Source organism: Heterodontus francisci, chromosome 19 (assembly GCF_036365525.1).
Source record: "Heterodontus francisci isolate sHetFra1 chromosome 19, sHetFra1.hap1, whole genome shotgun sequence".
Classification (NCBI taxonomy): Eukaryota; Metazoa; Chordata; class Chondrichthyes; order Heterodontiformes; family Heterodontidae; genus Heterodontus; species Heterodontus francisci.
This window is the reverse complement of record NC_090389.1, coordinates 42,753,757-42,769,736: the sequence shown is the minus strand read 5'-3', so window position 1 is coordinate 42,769,736 and position 15,980 is coordinate 42,753,757. Positions and strand designations below refer to the sequence as shown.

General features: G+C 41.8%; 1 protein-coding gene across 5 annotated transcripts in view; it reads right to left on the bottom strand.

Annotated features, from left to right (window-relative positions):
* Positions 1–3,757, bottom strand: part of LOC137380037 (chemokine-like protein TAFA-4) — a 314,371-nt gene extending 310,614 nt beyond the window's left edge. For 2 of the 5 annotated variants that reach the window (XR_010976954.1, XM_068051559.1), the window contains exon 1: positions 3,135–3,757. The gene's annotated coding sequence lies outside the window, so the exon portion shown is untranslated. The other 3 variants (XR_010976955.1, XR_010976956.1, XR_010976957.1) reach the window with 3 other exon arrangements.
* Positions 3,758–15,980: the final 12,223 nt, after the last annotated feature.

The following is a 15,980-nucleotide window of genomic DNA, read 5'->3' as shown; positions in this document are numbered from 1 at the left end:
TGTAATTACAACGCCTTCCCTTCTCTTTCTTTAAACTCCAAAGAGATTTCCTGTGGGCCTCATGTCACTCAGAACGACTGTGTTTACCAACGTCACGGGCAAATCCAGCTGCCTGCCGTTCGACACAGCGCTTCGGCATGCTAGCTAGATCGTGGAGTGAAAAGTTTTGGCCTAAGACCCTGATTACTTGATTTATTTACTTGTCTTGTGCTTTTTCCAAGAAGCATCAATATTACTGGACAATGAGATTGCGTGTCCTGTGGGTGCAATTATTGAGTAGCTGGCATGAATTACATACGAGTGGATTATTTGTTTGGCTATGTCTAGATCCTATTAACATATTCATGTAATGCATATATGTATGATTGCAATATACATGTGTAATGCATGAAGACAAAGTTTGTGATTGTAATATGTACACGTGACAGCATGACAAAAGGCTTCTGTGCACCTCTGATGGTACTGTAAGTGAATGGAAATCTCGATTATAGAGGTGATGGTAATGCATGCATGTGATAAATATGTTCTACTGAACTGTAACTGTAATTATATATGTGACACATATTCTAACTTATGTTGACACTATAGCTATATAACTGTGTGTGTATGAATATTATAGCTGAAACATTAGGGAAACTCGATTAACGAATAACGAGATACTATTTATGTCGGGTATTACAGATTTGGGTCCGGTCTGGCTATTTTCTATATCTGAATTGGTCAAAACCTGATGGAAAGGACCCGTTTGCTTTGATTTGACAATGGGCCACTTCCACCAATTCGTCATTTCAATCCATAAAATCTTATACAACAATGACTTGGATTTGATTAAATCGGCTTAAAGGGTTTCATTTCCATTCCTTTCTGAGTCTGGATCAATACTGATCCGACTCTCTCCAGTATCTCAGCCTAAATTCCAGCCGTTAATCCGGTCCATTCAAATCCCTTCAACTGTGTCTCGAAAAAAAAACTGCGATTAATGCCGCCCAGGGTTCCTGGGAACAGCCCCTGGTGCGCAGAGACTGACATTTATTATCGAGCTACATTGTGAGGGGGAAATGACCATGATAATGGCATGAGCGTCCCGCTGTTCTATAAATTCAAGTGTGTAGGGAGGGGGGATTGTGGGATGGGTGGGAGAGGGGGGAGGGGGGAATAAGTTGGGAAACGAGAAGAACTGAACAAAAGAATGGGGAAGGAGTGGGAGGGAGTTTTGAGGTGTATGAAATAATCATTCCACAGAATGCTAACCAGCACGGCGATTTGTCACAGAAATTGTGTAACATTTACAAGTGGAGATCAAATATTGAAGAACCGGATGTTGAAGTGAGTCCGTGCCACCTGCACTAAAGCACACCGACAGAATAACATGAAAAACTGTAGCCTTTGGCGGAGCCGCCGATCTGCCGAAAACTGAGGGATTAATGATCTGATAAAGGGCGAAAGGCAGAAGCCCCAGTTGATAGAATCCATAAGAAAGTGCGGTTTGATGAGTATTTGAAGGTGGGAGGTAATCTCTGTGGTATAAAGCAGTTCTGATAGCGTGGTAATGCACCTGTCAATGAGAATTAAAGCGGCACAAACCCTCCTGTGAATCCCGCTTGGCAAAACCTCCAGCGCTCGTTGAGTCGAGAGGCGTCAATCACAAAGCCCCCAAGCCCCGGTCACACTCCGATCAATTATATTTCAACACGAGCAAATAACAGGCTCGGGGTCTCTATCCGTCAGAACCGTTCATTGCATTAAAAAGCATCGCGGTCCATAACTATGTGCTGTGGTCATGTGAGGGGCCGTTATCGTTTATCGAACAGCCAGTCGCCTCCGTTGACTTTATTATTGATCGGTACACTTGGGTGAAGTGACCTTTAAGCGGTGCTTTCTCCTCAGATCCGGACAGGCTCAACAGCGAAACTCACGAATTTCCCAGCCCAGGGGTTGGATTTCTTAAGAATTTTTGTCATCTGCCACACCACTTACACCAGAAAACAGCTAGATGTGTGGTTAATCTTTAATGAATGCAGATTGATAGGACATCCTTAAAATAACTTCCCCTTCCCAACAATGATACAAGTTAAATAGTCAATAAGGAAATTCGCACGCATACAGTCATAAAATAACAGGTATTATTAATACGCACATGTAATAACATGCTTACACACTAACAGTCACACACTAACACACAAATACACTAAAAACACACACTAACACATACACTCACCCCTAACACACAATAACATACTAATCCACATGCACAGTAAGCACATAGTAATGCACACACACAAACCCGTAACACAAAGACACTAACAAAGACATACTAACATACATATACTTTAACAGACACACTAACACACACACTGACATACACACATTGACACACAGTGACACATTGACACGCACACACTAACACATACATACACTTACACACATTGATACACACTGACACACACACACACACACACACTAAGTCACACACTAATACACACAAACACAGTAACACCAACACTCACGCTGACACACACGAATAAAAACACTAACGCAGTCACACACTAACACATATACACTAGGTATGCCCCATGAAATTAATTTCTCCATAAAGTAGTAAGATCACTGTAGACTCCCCACAGGTACTGACAATCGATCGTAAAATTTAGACACTTGTTCTTAAAATGGAAATGATCTAAGCGAGATGTCTCCCTCTAACATGCCAGTGCTATTCACTATAATACAACGATCTATGTGTGACTCTTGTTCTGCTTCGCCGCCTCATCTCAACTTTCCCAAACACGGATGGGCGATTACTAACACAACCAGCCCCAAATTCAATTTCTAATCGGCTTGAAAAGTTTAAGCTGCCAACTTCTAACCTTATGTACACGCCTCAGTGAATAAAAAGCAAACAGGTAGAGGCTCTTTACTCTGCAGGTTTGGTGAAACACAAGGTGGGTAAAGCTGAGCAATTCCTGACGCACAAATCCATTTTAAACACTCAACTGAGTTTGTTTTCCGGCGGGAGGTCGCACCCACCGGAGCCCCGGAGCCTCGCTCAGGTCGCCGGATCATTCAAATCAGCTTCAGCAATGCGTGGATATGGAGAAGGGAATGAATGTGAGTGCCTGCGGTCTCTCTAACCTCACCTGAAAGGTCTCATTGCACCATGTGCTGTTAGTTACTGCCCGTGTGCTCCCTCTCCCCCAGTACCTCTCCGCTCGGCCTTTCCTGGGTAGTGTCAGACTGTGAAACGCAGATCTCTCCGCTCCATCGCTGCAAACGGTCCGCAGGGGTTAAAGACAAGGAACGGGACAGCAGCAGGCGGCTCCTTGGCGCCTCCCTATCCCGCAAGAAAGCAGCCTTTTCCCCCGAAAGTGCTGACAAATGGCTCCCGCCAGTTACGGGGCTTCTCTATTTCTCTCCCTCGGTCGCTTGTGTTTTAATTATCGTCTTGATTTCTTTAAGGGACAGGGAGGATGACTAAATAGCGTATATCCATCGGAGTTCCCCCTGCAGTGTGTTGGATTTAAAGGATGCTCATTTTACGGTCCTTGGTTGCAATCAGGAGTGGTAAAAGTTGCAGAAATGGATGCGATGTTTCTTTGTAAACCGCGCCGCTCTAATTCCCCTTTCTTTAATTCACTGCACTCTTACTATATCCCCTCTGCTCACTTTGTCAGTGGGACCGCCGCTCGGCAATTTCACAGGGGGAGAGCTGGCCTTTCAATGCAGCGGTCGCGATGCCCCTGCTCTACCATCATCACCTCCGGCATCAGAGACAGAAAGAGCAGAAACCCTCTCCCATTCCCGCCCAAATGACGTGAGCCGGCAGCCCCGCCTCCCTCCTGCCGCTCAAATCACTGGCAGCCGCTGTAGACACTTTGATTTCGTCGGGTTATTCTTTTAATCAGAACCCATCTGTTTTCTCCTCTTCAACTCGCTCCATTTCATTACAAATAGACAAGAGGATTAGCAGAGGCTCAGATCCCTGGAGTCTCTCTCACAACCTTATGCTGCAATAACCCCTGTGGCCAACAGAAGCGATCCACAGGATGTATCTAATACCGAGGGTTTTCATTTAGTATTTTCTGTTGTTTTTAATGTATTATTTAATAAAAATCATTATTGTTACAGTAATACTGTTCAGACCTAGAACCCGCCTCGATTCCTAGTTGTCTTAAATATTTAAAAACTGTTAAGTTGTTTCAAGCACTGTATGTTAAGCAAAACTTAACCTCAGCGGTTTCACCTGGCCTGAGATCCCGAGGCACAGTTGCCTGACACAGTGGAGCGGTCCTGGGCACTGGGGTCTGCTGGATGCGAGAATGTTTTCGCGAGACCTGTCTTGTCTTGACAGATTCCGCTGTAAAACGCGAGCCCGTGCACTTTTAATTCCACAGGATGTTGGGATGTTGAAAGCACTGAGGTTTGAAAGTGGCTGTAAACCCACCCAGTAATTCAAAACCCATCTGAGTAATTAATGCTCGCTAGCCTTCTGAATAAATTGCATTAAAACATTGTAAATGATTTATATCTAACTCTTGTTCAGCAGTGTTTAAAGGCCAACCGTGGATCACTGTCCATTTAATTAAGCAGGAACAGATCAAGTTTAAAAGAAATCTCCAAGTATTGGGAGTGCATTGACCTCAATGTTAGAAAGTACACTTTTAGGAAACGTGACTGAGAATCTGTTGCTCTCCTGCCTGATTGCCCATGAGTTCCATCTATTGGCCGGAACGGCAAGGTGGAAATGCATGTTTTAAACATCTATAGCATTCAGAAGGACGCGCTTTTAAGCGACATTGCATGAGAGAAACGAGTTGGTCCAGAGTCCGACTGTGGCTGGAATATGGACATTGTTACAGTTAAGTTACATTTGCGGACCTTAAGATCCCACATTCATACTTCCAATGTTGTCATTCTTAATTTCCGACTAAGTTTCCACGTTCTTGCATGATGAAAGCAAACACGTTTGTCAGCAGGTTCTGCCACGTACCACGGAGTCTGTGGGGCCGAGAGGCGGAATTAACCCTTTCCGCATATCTCTAGAATTCCTCATCAACCAAAACCCAGTCTTCCCAAGCAACGGCCCCGATTCAATACTTTATTAGTCGTTTCACGTTTAGTATTACTTTTTATAATTAAATCTGAATTAAAACCAAAGCAACTCGCTAGCAATTTGCTTTTCCACATAACTTAATTACTTATGAAAAAAGGTCTTCGGAAATGTGTTGGTAAAATTGACCAATTGACAGCATTAATAACTAGTTAACATGTCCAAATCTATCAATGTATGAACACCCATATAGTTGTCACCAAGTCGTATGAGTCTTGTTAACTGCCTAGCAGTAGAATTACGTAGATACAGAATGAATGGCTCTTAATCTTACATTAATATTGTATTGTTAATCAGCCATTGACATTGTTTGGTGAACACTGTATGACTGATTAAGAATACTGTATTTCATGAATGATTTACAATCTAATATTAGTAACTGGCAATATAGTAAAACTGATTAACAATTCAATACTAGAGACTGCCAACATAATAATAATTGGCAATATAGTATTAGTGATCGACAATTAAGTATTACTGACTGACAATATAGAAAAACTGACAATTCAAAACTAATGTATAGGATTAATAACTGACAATACAGCATTAAGGACTAACTGACAATTCAGTATTAGTGACTGACAATATACTTTTAGTAACTGGCCATATAGTATTATTGACTGATTGTCAATACATTATTAATAACCGACAATACAGAATTAGTGATTAACTGTCAATACAGATTGCTAACCGAAAATATAGTATTAATGACTGATTGACAGAGCAGTATTAGTGACTGACAATGTCGCATTAGTGACCGATTGTCAATACATTATTAATAAATGACAATACAGTATTAGTGACTGATTGACAGTATAGTATTAATAAACTAAGCGCAGACACGATGACTTCGCCCACTGATACTGGGTGATTTAATCCATATTTTCAGAATAGCTTGCTGCCCTTTGCATGAAAGGTTACAAAAAGACACCGGTTTGTGTTTTATGTTCCCACAATAGGTTCAAATAATGCGCTACGTAATATGTATAAAATTGATTCAAAAATATGGATTCCCTATGTGAAAATAGTGTATATGATGCCATTATTTCGAATCTATATCCCATTCAAGTTTAAAAGAAAATGATTAAAAGCTGCAACAGACTGAGCAGCAGAAGCTTAATGGTCTCAGGTGAATATAAATATCACTTTCATGAGAATGTACCTGATTCTATGTTTTATTTTCATCTAGGAGTTGATCATTTTCTCACGTTAAGGTCCACGATTACTTTAGCTTATACAGCAGCGAACCTATCTCTTTGCTCTCCACTGTCGATGTATAACTCACTAGACTTTCAGCTAATTAAATATTTATCATGCAAACCACACAGTCTTTGTCTACTGTTCTCATAAGCCATTTTCTGCAGGGTTGATCTCTAAAAATCATCATAAATCTAAACTTCAAAATCGGATAACAGCTTCCCAGAAAATACACTTGTCTGTGGATTAGTCGGCAGATTTATCTCTAAACAATAATATTATGCTTTATGTTGCGTACCAAGAGGCTGCATCTGGCGATGGACACTGCGTGGGCCTCTGCAGGCAGCAACTAGGAAATGCCGGAACCAACGTCCATTTTTCTACAGAGACAGGGAGCATCTCCACCATCCCTTTGGTCAACCATTGGCGCTAATATATTTTCTTGGCCAACTACCAGAGTCTTTGTTGACAGCTATTTAAACTTCTTTAAATATCTCCAGCGCCCCCACCTGACCCGTCCCCTCCCCAAATATGCCCTCTTTTGCTGGAAGCTCTTTTGGGATAGAGTTCCAGACATCTACAAGATTCAGCAGCCCTCGGATATTCCGCCCGAACGTGAGCCTAGACAACAAGTTGCATTTATATAGCGTCTTTAGCGTAGTTACATGGAAATAAAGCAAACTGTTGAACTTTTGAGGGGCATTAAGGCATTGATTTTCCCTGCTCTGTAATCTACATTGACACTTTTCAGCAGATGTTATTATACAAGAGTGAGTGTGACCTTCAGTTGACCCCTTCCCCATCCGACAAACGGTCTTTGATGCAGCTTGGAACGCTCTGGCAACTGATGGTGCCTTTATCCTTTTGGCCAACCAGCAATTAAAATAAAATCATTCAAACCACAGAAGTTTGCTGGGAACTCGATTAATGGTATGTAACCTTATAATTTGAAGAAGGTGCCCAGGAATAAATGTAGAAGCGGGTTTCTGAGTCGCTGCTTTTGTTCTTGTTGATCTGATTTACACAACGTTGGGAAGATTGCTATAATGGTCAAATATCCTTTCTCTTAGGGTGGATACGGTCCTCTTTAATAGTCCTGACCTTTAAACCAAGCCAAGTCAATGTTCCAATTGTAAATGGCTCATGGCATTTGACTGACCACTTGGATTCATCATATTTCCCTGGAAAGTTCTTCAAATTAGATTGCACTAACCCCGGATGTGCTCCATCTGTCTAAATGAGGGAATCAGAGATCACAGTAACCTGGCTTCAATATTATTAGCTTAATTCTCAAGACTTATTTCTAACATAACCTCTCAATTGTCAACTGGTCTTATTTGCCCTAACAAAAAGTTGATGGGAATACTGCGGAAGGGTAACAGTCTTTGGAAGACCTACCTAACCCTGGTATGATTGGATCCTTCCCTGCTTCCTCCGACTTCTTCTCTTCACACTGCAAGGTTGCAATATTGGGCTGCTAGTGGTCAGATTGACGATGCCTGAGGAATATTCTTCCTTGGCATCGCTGCCAAGTCCAAAACAGAAGTGTGCTGGTACACATGGTAGTTATGTTAGGCTCGGCCAAAACATGTGTTGCCATTTTGTTATAGATATAACACGCCTGCTCATCAGGGGGAGGAGCCATAATCTCCCTCGTATCATTTCTTATCAGTTTAATTGTACTCAATTGTAGACACCACCCAAGCAAAATAAATATATGGACCCAGATTTTGCGATCGGCAACGAAGGAACGGCACTCACCACTGATCTCAAAGAAAGCCGTTCACAAAGATCTAGCAATCTCTGTGGCGTGGTTTTCCTGAAGGCAGTTTAAACCTGGTGTCAAGTCAAGGAGATATCTTGAGGTGCAGCAGCAGTGATGTCAGCAAGCAGGGAAGCAGCCAATCAGATTGAAGTATTCATACACAACAAACCACGAAGTTAAAAGCACTTAATATTCTTCACTTTTAATTTAAATTGTCAGATAACAAAATAAATGATTATGATTGGATTAAGATAGAAGTTAAAAAAAATAAAGATAAACAAACTCTTTTAGATTTTTAAAAAATATGTGGAACTTTTTATCATTATGGAGAAATTTGACAGAACACATGTATAAAATAAGCTTTTCAAGGCAAGAGAGAGTGTTTAGCAGTAATTATGAATTAATACACTGTTAAAACCTCAGTTATATCTCATGTGATGATATAATTTTTTCAAGGTTTTTCACAGCAAAACTAACAGAGTGGAAGTTCTCATCAATTCATAAAATTTCCCATTGATTGCAGCTCAGGAGTGCCTCAACAGTATAACCTCTGGAGAAGCATGGAATCACTGACAGCAGCTTCTGGATTTCCATGTTATTCTGCAATGTGTGGACTCCAAAAATTGCTGTCTGTTTCAGTGGAGTAATGACAACAAATGTTGACAGGTTCACCATCATTACCGCAGCGATCTGAGCCAATATATAGTATAAAGGTAAAAACTGTGGACAAGCCAGTACCACATTGGATCCTTCACTTCAATGCCGATTCATTACTCATTAGAGTTCTAAAATCTAACTGAATTTAATGTATATTCAGGAACAGGGATGGCATCTGGAATAACTCATCAAGTCATTCAATCATTTGTGAAGAACATCGATTTGACAAAGCAGAATTTAGAAGACTCCGTAAAGCAGGGATCTATGCAGAAATGACCCCTGGGAAATAAGATTGAGTGGTCCCAAAAGGTTTTGAATGAGTGTGTTTTCTGGACAGCTGATAAAGCTGTATTACTTTTCTGTGGTGAAATTATACATTTGAGCCAAGATAGTTAAAAATATACATTGGAGAAACCTTTGCAAACTGATGAGTTCAAAAGTAATGAACATTATTATATAGCATTGCATATGGAATTATTATTTTGTATCAATCCTTTGCAGATTGTTTTAAGGAATGTTTGTAATTTGTTGGGCTGCATCTTAAACAATAACAATATAACACAGCATTACAACCCAGCATACAGAACATCATCAGAACAGAAAGCATCTGATAAAAAGTTCACACTGAAACATTTTTTCTTTAAAGGTAAAGAGCTCCCTTCCCTGCACATTTTCAACATTTTCTGTATCTTTTACAAAATAAGATCTGATTCAACAACTTGTATTTATGTAGCACCTTTAATGTGGAAAAATGTTACAAGGTCTTTTACAGAAGTCTAATAAAACAAAGCATAACAATTTTCTTGCTCATTTGTACCTTCTCATCTGGAAATATTAACTTTCTGCTGGGTTACACTTCCACAGACACCAGTTACCTTCTGGTACCTTGTGCACCTGAGTCTTGAGAGTGAATGTTGGTAGGCTATCACAAGTCAGCCATATCTTCACCCAACATCCACCATATGCAGGGCTTGATAGTGATCGAAAGTATAAACCCTGGCCAATTTATGCTCCTTAACCCAGGGTACTGAAGTTAACCATCCTGGTTGAGATCAGTTAACTCAGAAAGAAGAAGAAACCTCACATGAATATAATGTTTTTCATGTTCTGAACATCGCCCAAAGTGCATTCACTGTTGTTAGGTAGGCAAATAAGACAACCAACACACCATAGATTGCAACTGAGGTGAATGATCAGTTCATCTCTTCTTGATGGCATTGGTTGAGGAATAAATGTTGACCAGGACATGAAGAGAACTTCAATGCCCTTCTTTGTGTTGTGCGAGGTTACCTTTTACATTCACCTGAACAGGCAGACAGTTTAACATCTCTTCCAAAAGATTGCACCTCCACCAATGCAGCACTTGCTCAATACTTCACACTCAGCTGAGATTATGTGCTCAAATCCTCAAAAGAGGCTTGGCCTCAGAATCTTTTGACTGAGAAGTCACAATACTGCCACTGAGCCAAACTAACACCAGCTCCATACAGAACAGTGATCAAACCTGGAGTCAATTTGGTCTGTATAACTCAACTACTCACTGGATAAATTCACTAAATTATTGGATTTCCTCTTATAAAAATCAGATATGGGGTAAACAGTATGGTACTGCCGAGCAAGGGCAGATGCACGTTAGCATCACACTGGACCGGCATATGGGAAGAGAAACTCAACAGGGAGAATGATGGCTGGAATATCACCAACATGTCCTGACAGCTTGTTACCTAGGAGTGTGTGGTGCGCTTATTCCTCTGGATACAGCAAAGAAGGTGATAACATTACAGAAAAGGAGAACATTTATCTAAAATGTCAGCAGAAAAATTGTTATTCTTTTCAAAAGAATACACTGCTCTGCTTAGACTTAAAACCCCTTTAATTTGTTTATGTGTCAGAATAATAGCTGCCTCATTGGTGGCAATTGTGTATTTGTCATTTCCAGTTTGCTTTCAAAAGAATTGCAGTAGTGATGTTATGCTATTGGCTTTATTCCATCACTGCGCTCGGTGGGCACATTGTGTAAAATCTGTTAGAAGACGCAAAGGGATTGTTGGAGATGAGAGATGGAAACTGGGATTTTGTAGTTTAGTACTTGCAGTGTTTGATGTTCAAAGGTTTGTTGCTGGGAAGAGAAGAGCAGGGGGCACCTTTATCCCTACGAGCTCATGTGAAAGCAGTGATTCATGTCGCGCGCTGTTGTTGAATGTAGCGTCCTCATGTTACTACTCATGGCTTATGACATGATACCACAATGGAGCAAGGTGTGGTGGCAGGCCCCAAGAACTACCTTCGCTGGCACGATTATTGAACCCACGCTGTTGGCGTTAGTCTGCACCACGCTCTCGCCATCTGAGCTAACCAACTCCTCTGCTGAAAGCTTAGCTAACGAAAATGCTTTGTAAGCTTCTTTTTGAAGAAAGCTGTTTCCATTAAAGAGTTCTACAGAAGACAGCTATAGCTCTTCGCTGGGGAAGCCATTCATATATGAGGACATAAAAGAACATAAAGAACAAAATGGGCCAGCCCGCCAGGCAGATCTTGCTTCAGGTTCTAAACTGGCTGCTTTTCACTTTTCCTCATACCCCTCTTCCATTTACTAATTGACCCCTTTATTTTGAACTCTTAACTTACATTTATTGTGCTTGTTGTATTTGGTACTGTTTGTTTCAAAAACCATACACACAGAGAAGTCATTGCTTAAAGCAGCTATAATGAAGCTATTCGTGAAGTGTAATGTTCAGCCACCACACTGGAGGTATACTATTAGACCACAAAAATTCAATGCATATGTATTTGGACGAATGCTCCAAACTTTGTTCCTTTTGTGGCTAGTTCTTAATGTTCGAAAAGTGTGGTCGGAAGCATTAATCCTCCTATGGCCTTAAAACGTTGCATGCAAAGTTTGAACCATTGCCAGGTGGTTTACAGTTAGGAATTTCTAAAATGTGGCTTCACACTGGCAGGTTTTCTACCAACTCTTGCTGGGGTCTCACACCATGTGACATTTGTGCACTCAGGCAATGGATCAGGATCTGACACTCAAGTGCTGCTGTCATTTTTGCATTGGCGTGAACCCAACACCATGTCCATAGCGGCAGATATTTGGTCGGCTCTCCTCTTGCAGAAACATTTTCTAAATTCGCAATATCGATTTCTCTTGTTATTTTTCTACACACTTGGATCTTATTTCGGGGCGTTTTTAATGAATGACGATAAAATTAAAAAATGTATCTGTAAAAGAGTTACGTCTACCGATTCTTGAGAATGAAAGTTTTATTTAATCAGCTATGCCACGAAAAGGAATTTCTATAACTTCATGAGTGAAGGATCCTGTTACAAACGAACTTTGTAAGGTGCGTCGAGAGGGATTGAACCATCGGGAGTATAGATTTACACAATAAAATATGGGCTTACACTCTACAGGTTACATTCTATCATTTTTTTAAAATAACGTATCCCGGTAAATATAGGTGATCAGAGTTTTAATTAACTACAAAACCCTTTTCCTTGCTCACAAAATAATTGCCCACTTATCAACGGTTTCCAAAATGCGAAAAAGGTTAAATCTGTTTATTTAAAAGCTGCCTAACTAATGGCTGCTAATACATTGTTGCTCAGCAACAATCGACAGTCTCTTGCATTCTCCAGGTACGTGAAGCAACATCGTTGTGATGAAATTGTGTAACTTCACCAAAACTTGCTCCATCATCCTTCTGAGTTAATGGTCAGGTATCCTCATCCAAGAGCACATTGAAATGAACAACAAACCATTGTGCAGTGTTTAGGCGCCATCTACCGACAGTAGTATGGTACACTTGCAGAGAGTCCTTAGCTACTTCCTTGGTTCGTTCCACATCTAAATGAGACAGTTTCCCACTTTTTTAAGCGATTTGTGGCCCTCACGCTGCGGTATTCGTTTCAGACACTGAGTCTCAGCATCGTGGGTCAGATTTAACACATGCGAGATAATGTGATCTGCACATAGGGCGTTAGGCATTCGCAGTAATGGGACACTGGCTAATGGGGCCTCCAATGCACCTGCAGCGTTCAGTTTGTGCACTTGTTCACGTGGCTTATTGCGCCCTCCAAAAACATTGAAATTAACGTTGTGCCCTATTATGAGTGGAGAGCACCTGAACAGCGTCTGCCTGGCTGAACTTGTTCTCACATTGAACAACTTCTCCTTCAACTTCACTCACTTCCTTCAAGTAAAAGGTTTTGCTATGGGTACCCGCATGCTTCCTAGTTATGCCTATCTTTTTGTGGATATGTCGAACATTCCTTGTTCCAGTCCTACTCAGGCCCCCTCCCCGAACTCTTTTTCCGGTACATTGATGACTGAATTGGTGCCGTTTCCTGCTCCCGCCCCGAACTGGAAAACTTTATCAACTTTGCTTCTAATTTCCACGCTTCTCTCACCTTAACTTGGTCCATCTCCGACACTTCCCTTCCCTTCCTCAACTTCTCTATCTCCATCTCTGGGGATAGGCTGTCTACTAATATCCATTATAAGCCCACCGATTCCCACAACTACCTCGACTACACTTCTTCACACCCTGCCTCCTGTAAGGACTCCATTCCATTCTCCCAGTTTCTCGGTCTCCGATGCATCTGCTCTGATGATGCTACCTTCCATGACAGCGCTTCTGACATGTCTTCCTTTTTCCTCAACCGAGGACTCCTCTCCAATGTGGTTGACAGGGCCCTCAACCGTGTCCGGCCCATTTCCCGCACCTCTACCCTTACCCCTTCCCCTCCCTCCCAGAACCGCGACAGGGTTCCCCTTGTCCTCACTTTCCACCCCATCAGCCTCCATATCCAAAGGAGCATCCTTCGCCATTTCCGCCACCTCCAGCGTGATGCCACTACCAAAGGCATCTTCCCCTCCCTTCCCCTGTCAGCATTCCGAAGGGATTGTTCCCTCCGTGACACCCTGGTCCACTCCTCCATTACCCCCACCACCTTGCCCCCCCCTTCCCATGGCACCTTCCCCTGCAATCATAGGAGGTGCAATACCTGCCTATTTACCTCCTCTCTCCTCACTATCCCAGGCTCCAAACACTCCTTTCAGGTGAAGCAGCAATTTACTTGTACTTCTTTCAATGTAGTATACTGTATTCACTGCTCATAATGTGGTCTCCTCTACATTGGGGAGACCAAACGCAGACTGGGTGACCGCTTTGCGGAACACCTCTGCTCCGGCCGCAAGCAGGACCCCGAGCTTCCAGTTGCTTGCCATTTCAACACTCCCCCCTGCTCTCATGCTCACATCTCTGTCCTGGGATTGCTGTAGTGTTCCAGTGAACATCAATGCAAGCTCAAGGAACAGCATCTCATTTACCGATTAGGCACACTACAGCCTGCCGGACTGAACATTGAGTTCAATCATTTCAGAGCATGACGGGCCCCTCATTTTACTTTTATTTTTAGTTATTTTTTTCTTTTTCCTTTTTTTATATATTTTTTGTGTTTATTTTATTTTATTTCATCTTAGTTTATTCAGTTTGCTTACCCACTTTTTTTTATGTTTGTATTTGCGGCTGTTCAATTTTCAGCCCGTTAACACCCTATCTGTACTAATGCTTTGTCTTTCAACACACCATTAACATATTGTTTGCCTTTGCTCCACGACCTTCTGGTCAGCTATTCTGTGGCCTTGTCCTATTTACACCTTCTGCTTTGTTATCTCTTGCCCCACCTCCGCTTTACTTGCTTATAACCTTTTATATTTCTAATATTTACCAGTTCTGAAGAAGGGTCACTGACCTGAAATGTTAACTCTGCTTCTCTCTCCACAGATGCTGCCAGACCTGCTGAGTATTTCCAGTATTTCTTGTTTTTAGTCCAGATGGTCGGAGCCGGTAATGAGTGGGCAAAAACTTGGCAGATGGTGTTCAATGTGGGAAAGTGTGAGGTCATCCACTTTGGTAGGAAGAATAAAAAGGCAGATTATTATTTAGATGGAGAAAGACTACAAAATACTGCAGTACAGAGGGATCTGGGTGTTCCTGTACATGAAACACAAAAGGTTAGCATGCAGGAGCAGCAAGTAATCAGGAAAGCAAATGGAATTTTCACCTTTATTGCTTGGGGGTTAGAGTTTAAGAATAGAGAAATCCTTTTACAACTGTACAGGGTGTTGATGAGGCCACACCTGGAGTACTGCGTACAGATTTGGTCCCCGTATTTAAGGAAGGATATACTAGCATTGGAGGCAGTTCAGAAAAGGTTCACTAGGCTGATTCCTGGGATGAAGGGGTTGTCTTCTCAAGAACGGCTAAACAGGTTAGGCCTTTATTCATTGCAGTTTAGAAGAATGAGAGGTGATCTTATAGAAGCATATAAGATTCTAAGGGGGCTTGATAGGGTAGATGTTGAGAATATGTTTCCACTGGTGGGGGAATCTCAATCTAGGGGACATAGTTACAGAATAAGGGGGCACACATTTAAAACTGAGATGCGAAGGAATTTCTTCTCTCAGAGAGTGGTGAATCTCTGGAATTCTCTGCCTCAGAGTGTTGTGGAGACTAGGTCACTTAATGTATTTAAAGAGGAGGTAGATAGATTTTTGAAATCTCGGAGAGTCGAGGGTTATGCGGAGCAGGCCCGAAAGAGGAGTCGAGGCCTGGGACAGATCAGCCATGATCTTATTGAATGGTGGGGCAGGCTTGAGGGGCTGAATGTCCTACTCCTGCTCCTATTTCTTATGTTCTTATGTTCTTATGCATGCTGGAGGCACCCCCACATCCACCCCTCAATTTTCCTTATGTTGGTTCATAGCTCGTCAAAAGGCCTCAGGATTGCTTCCCTGACCTCGTTATTTATTTGACCCAACTGGAAAGATATGATTTGGACAGTTGCTTACAGGTGCACTCCTTCTGCTGGATTTGCTTGTTTTCCCAGGGATGTTTCATAATAGCCTGGTTATGTAGGTATTCTCCTGTATTTAATAATGACCTGAAACGTTAACTCTGCTTCTCTCTCCACAGATGCTGCCAGATCTGGTATTTCCAGCATTTCTTGTTTTTATTTCAGATTTCTAGCATCTGCAGTATTTTGCCTTTATTTAAGGTCCTGAAGGGGCTTGACAGGGTAGACGCTGAGAGGTTGCTTCCGCTGGTTGGCCAATCTAAAACACGGGCACAGACACAGGATAAGGGGACAATCATATAGGACTAAGATGAGGAGAAATCTAATCACTCAAAGTGTTGTGAATCTTTGGAATTCTCTACCCCAGAGGGTTGTGGATGCTCCATCATC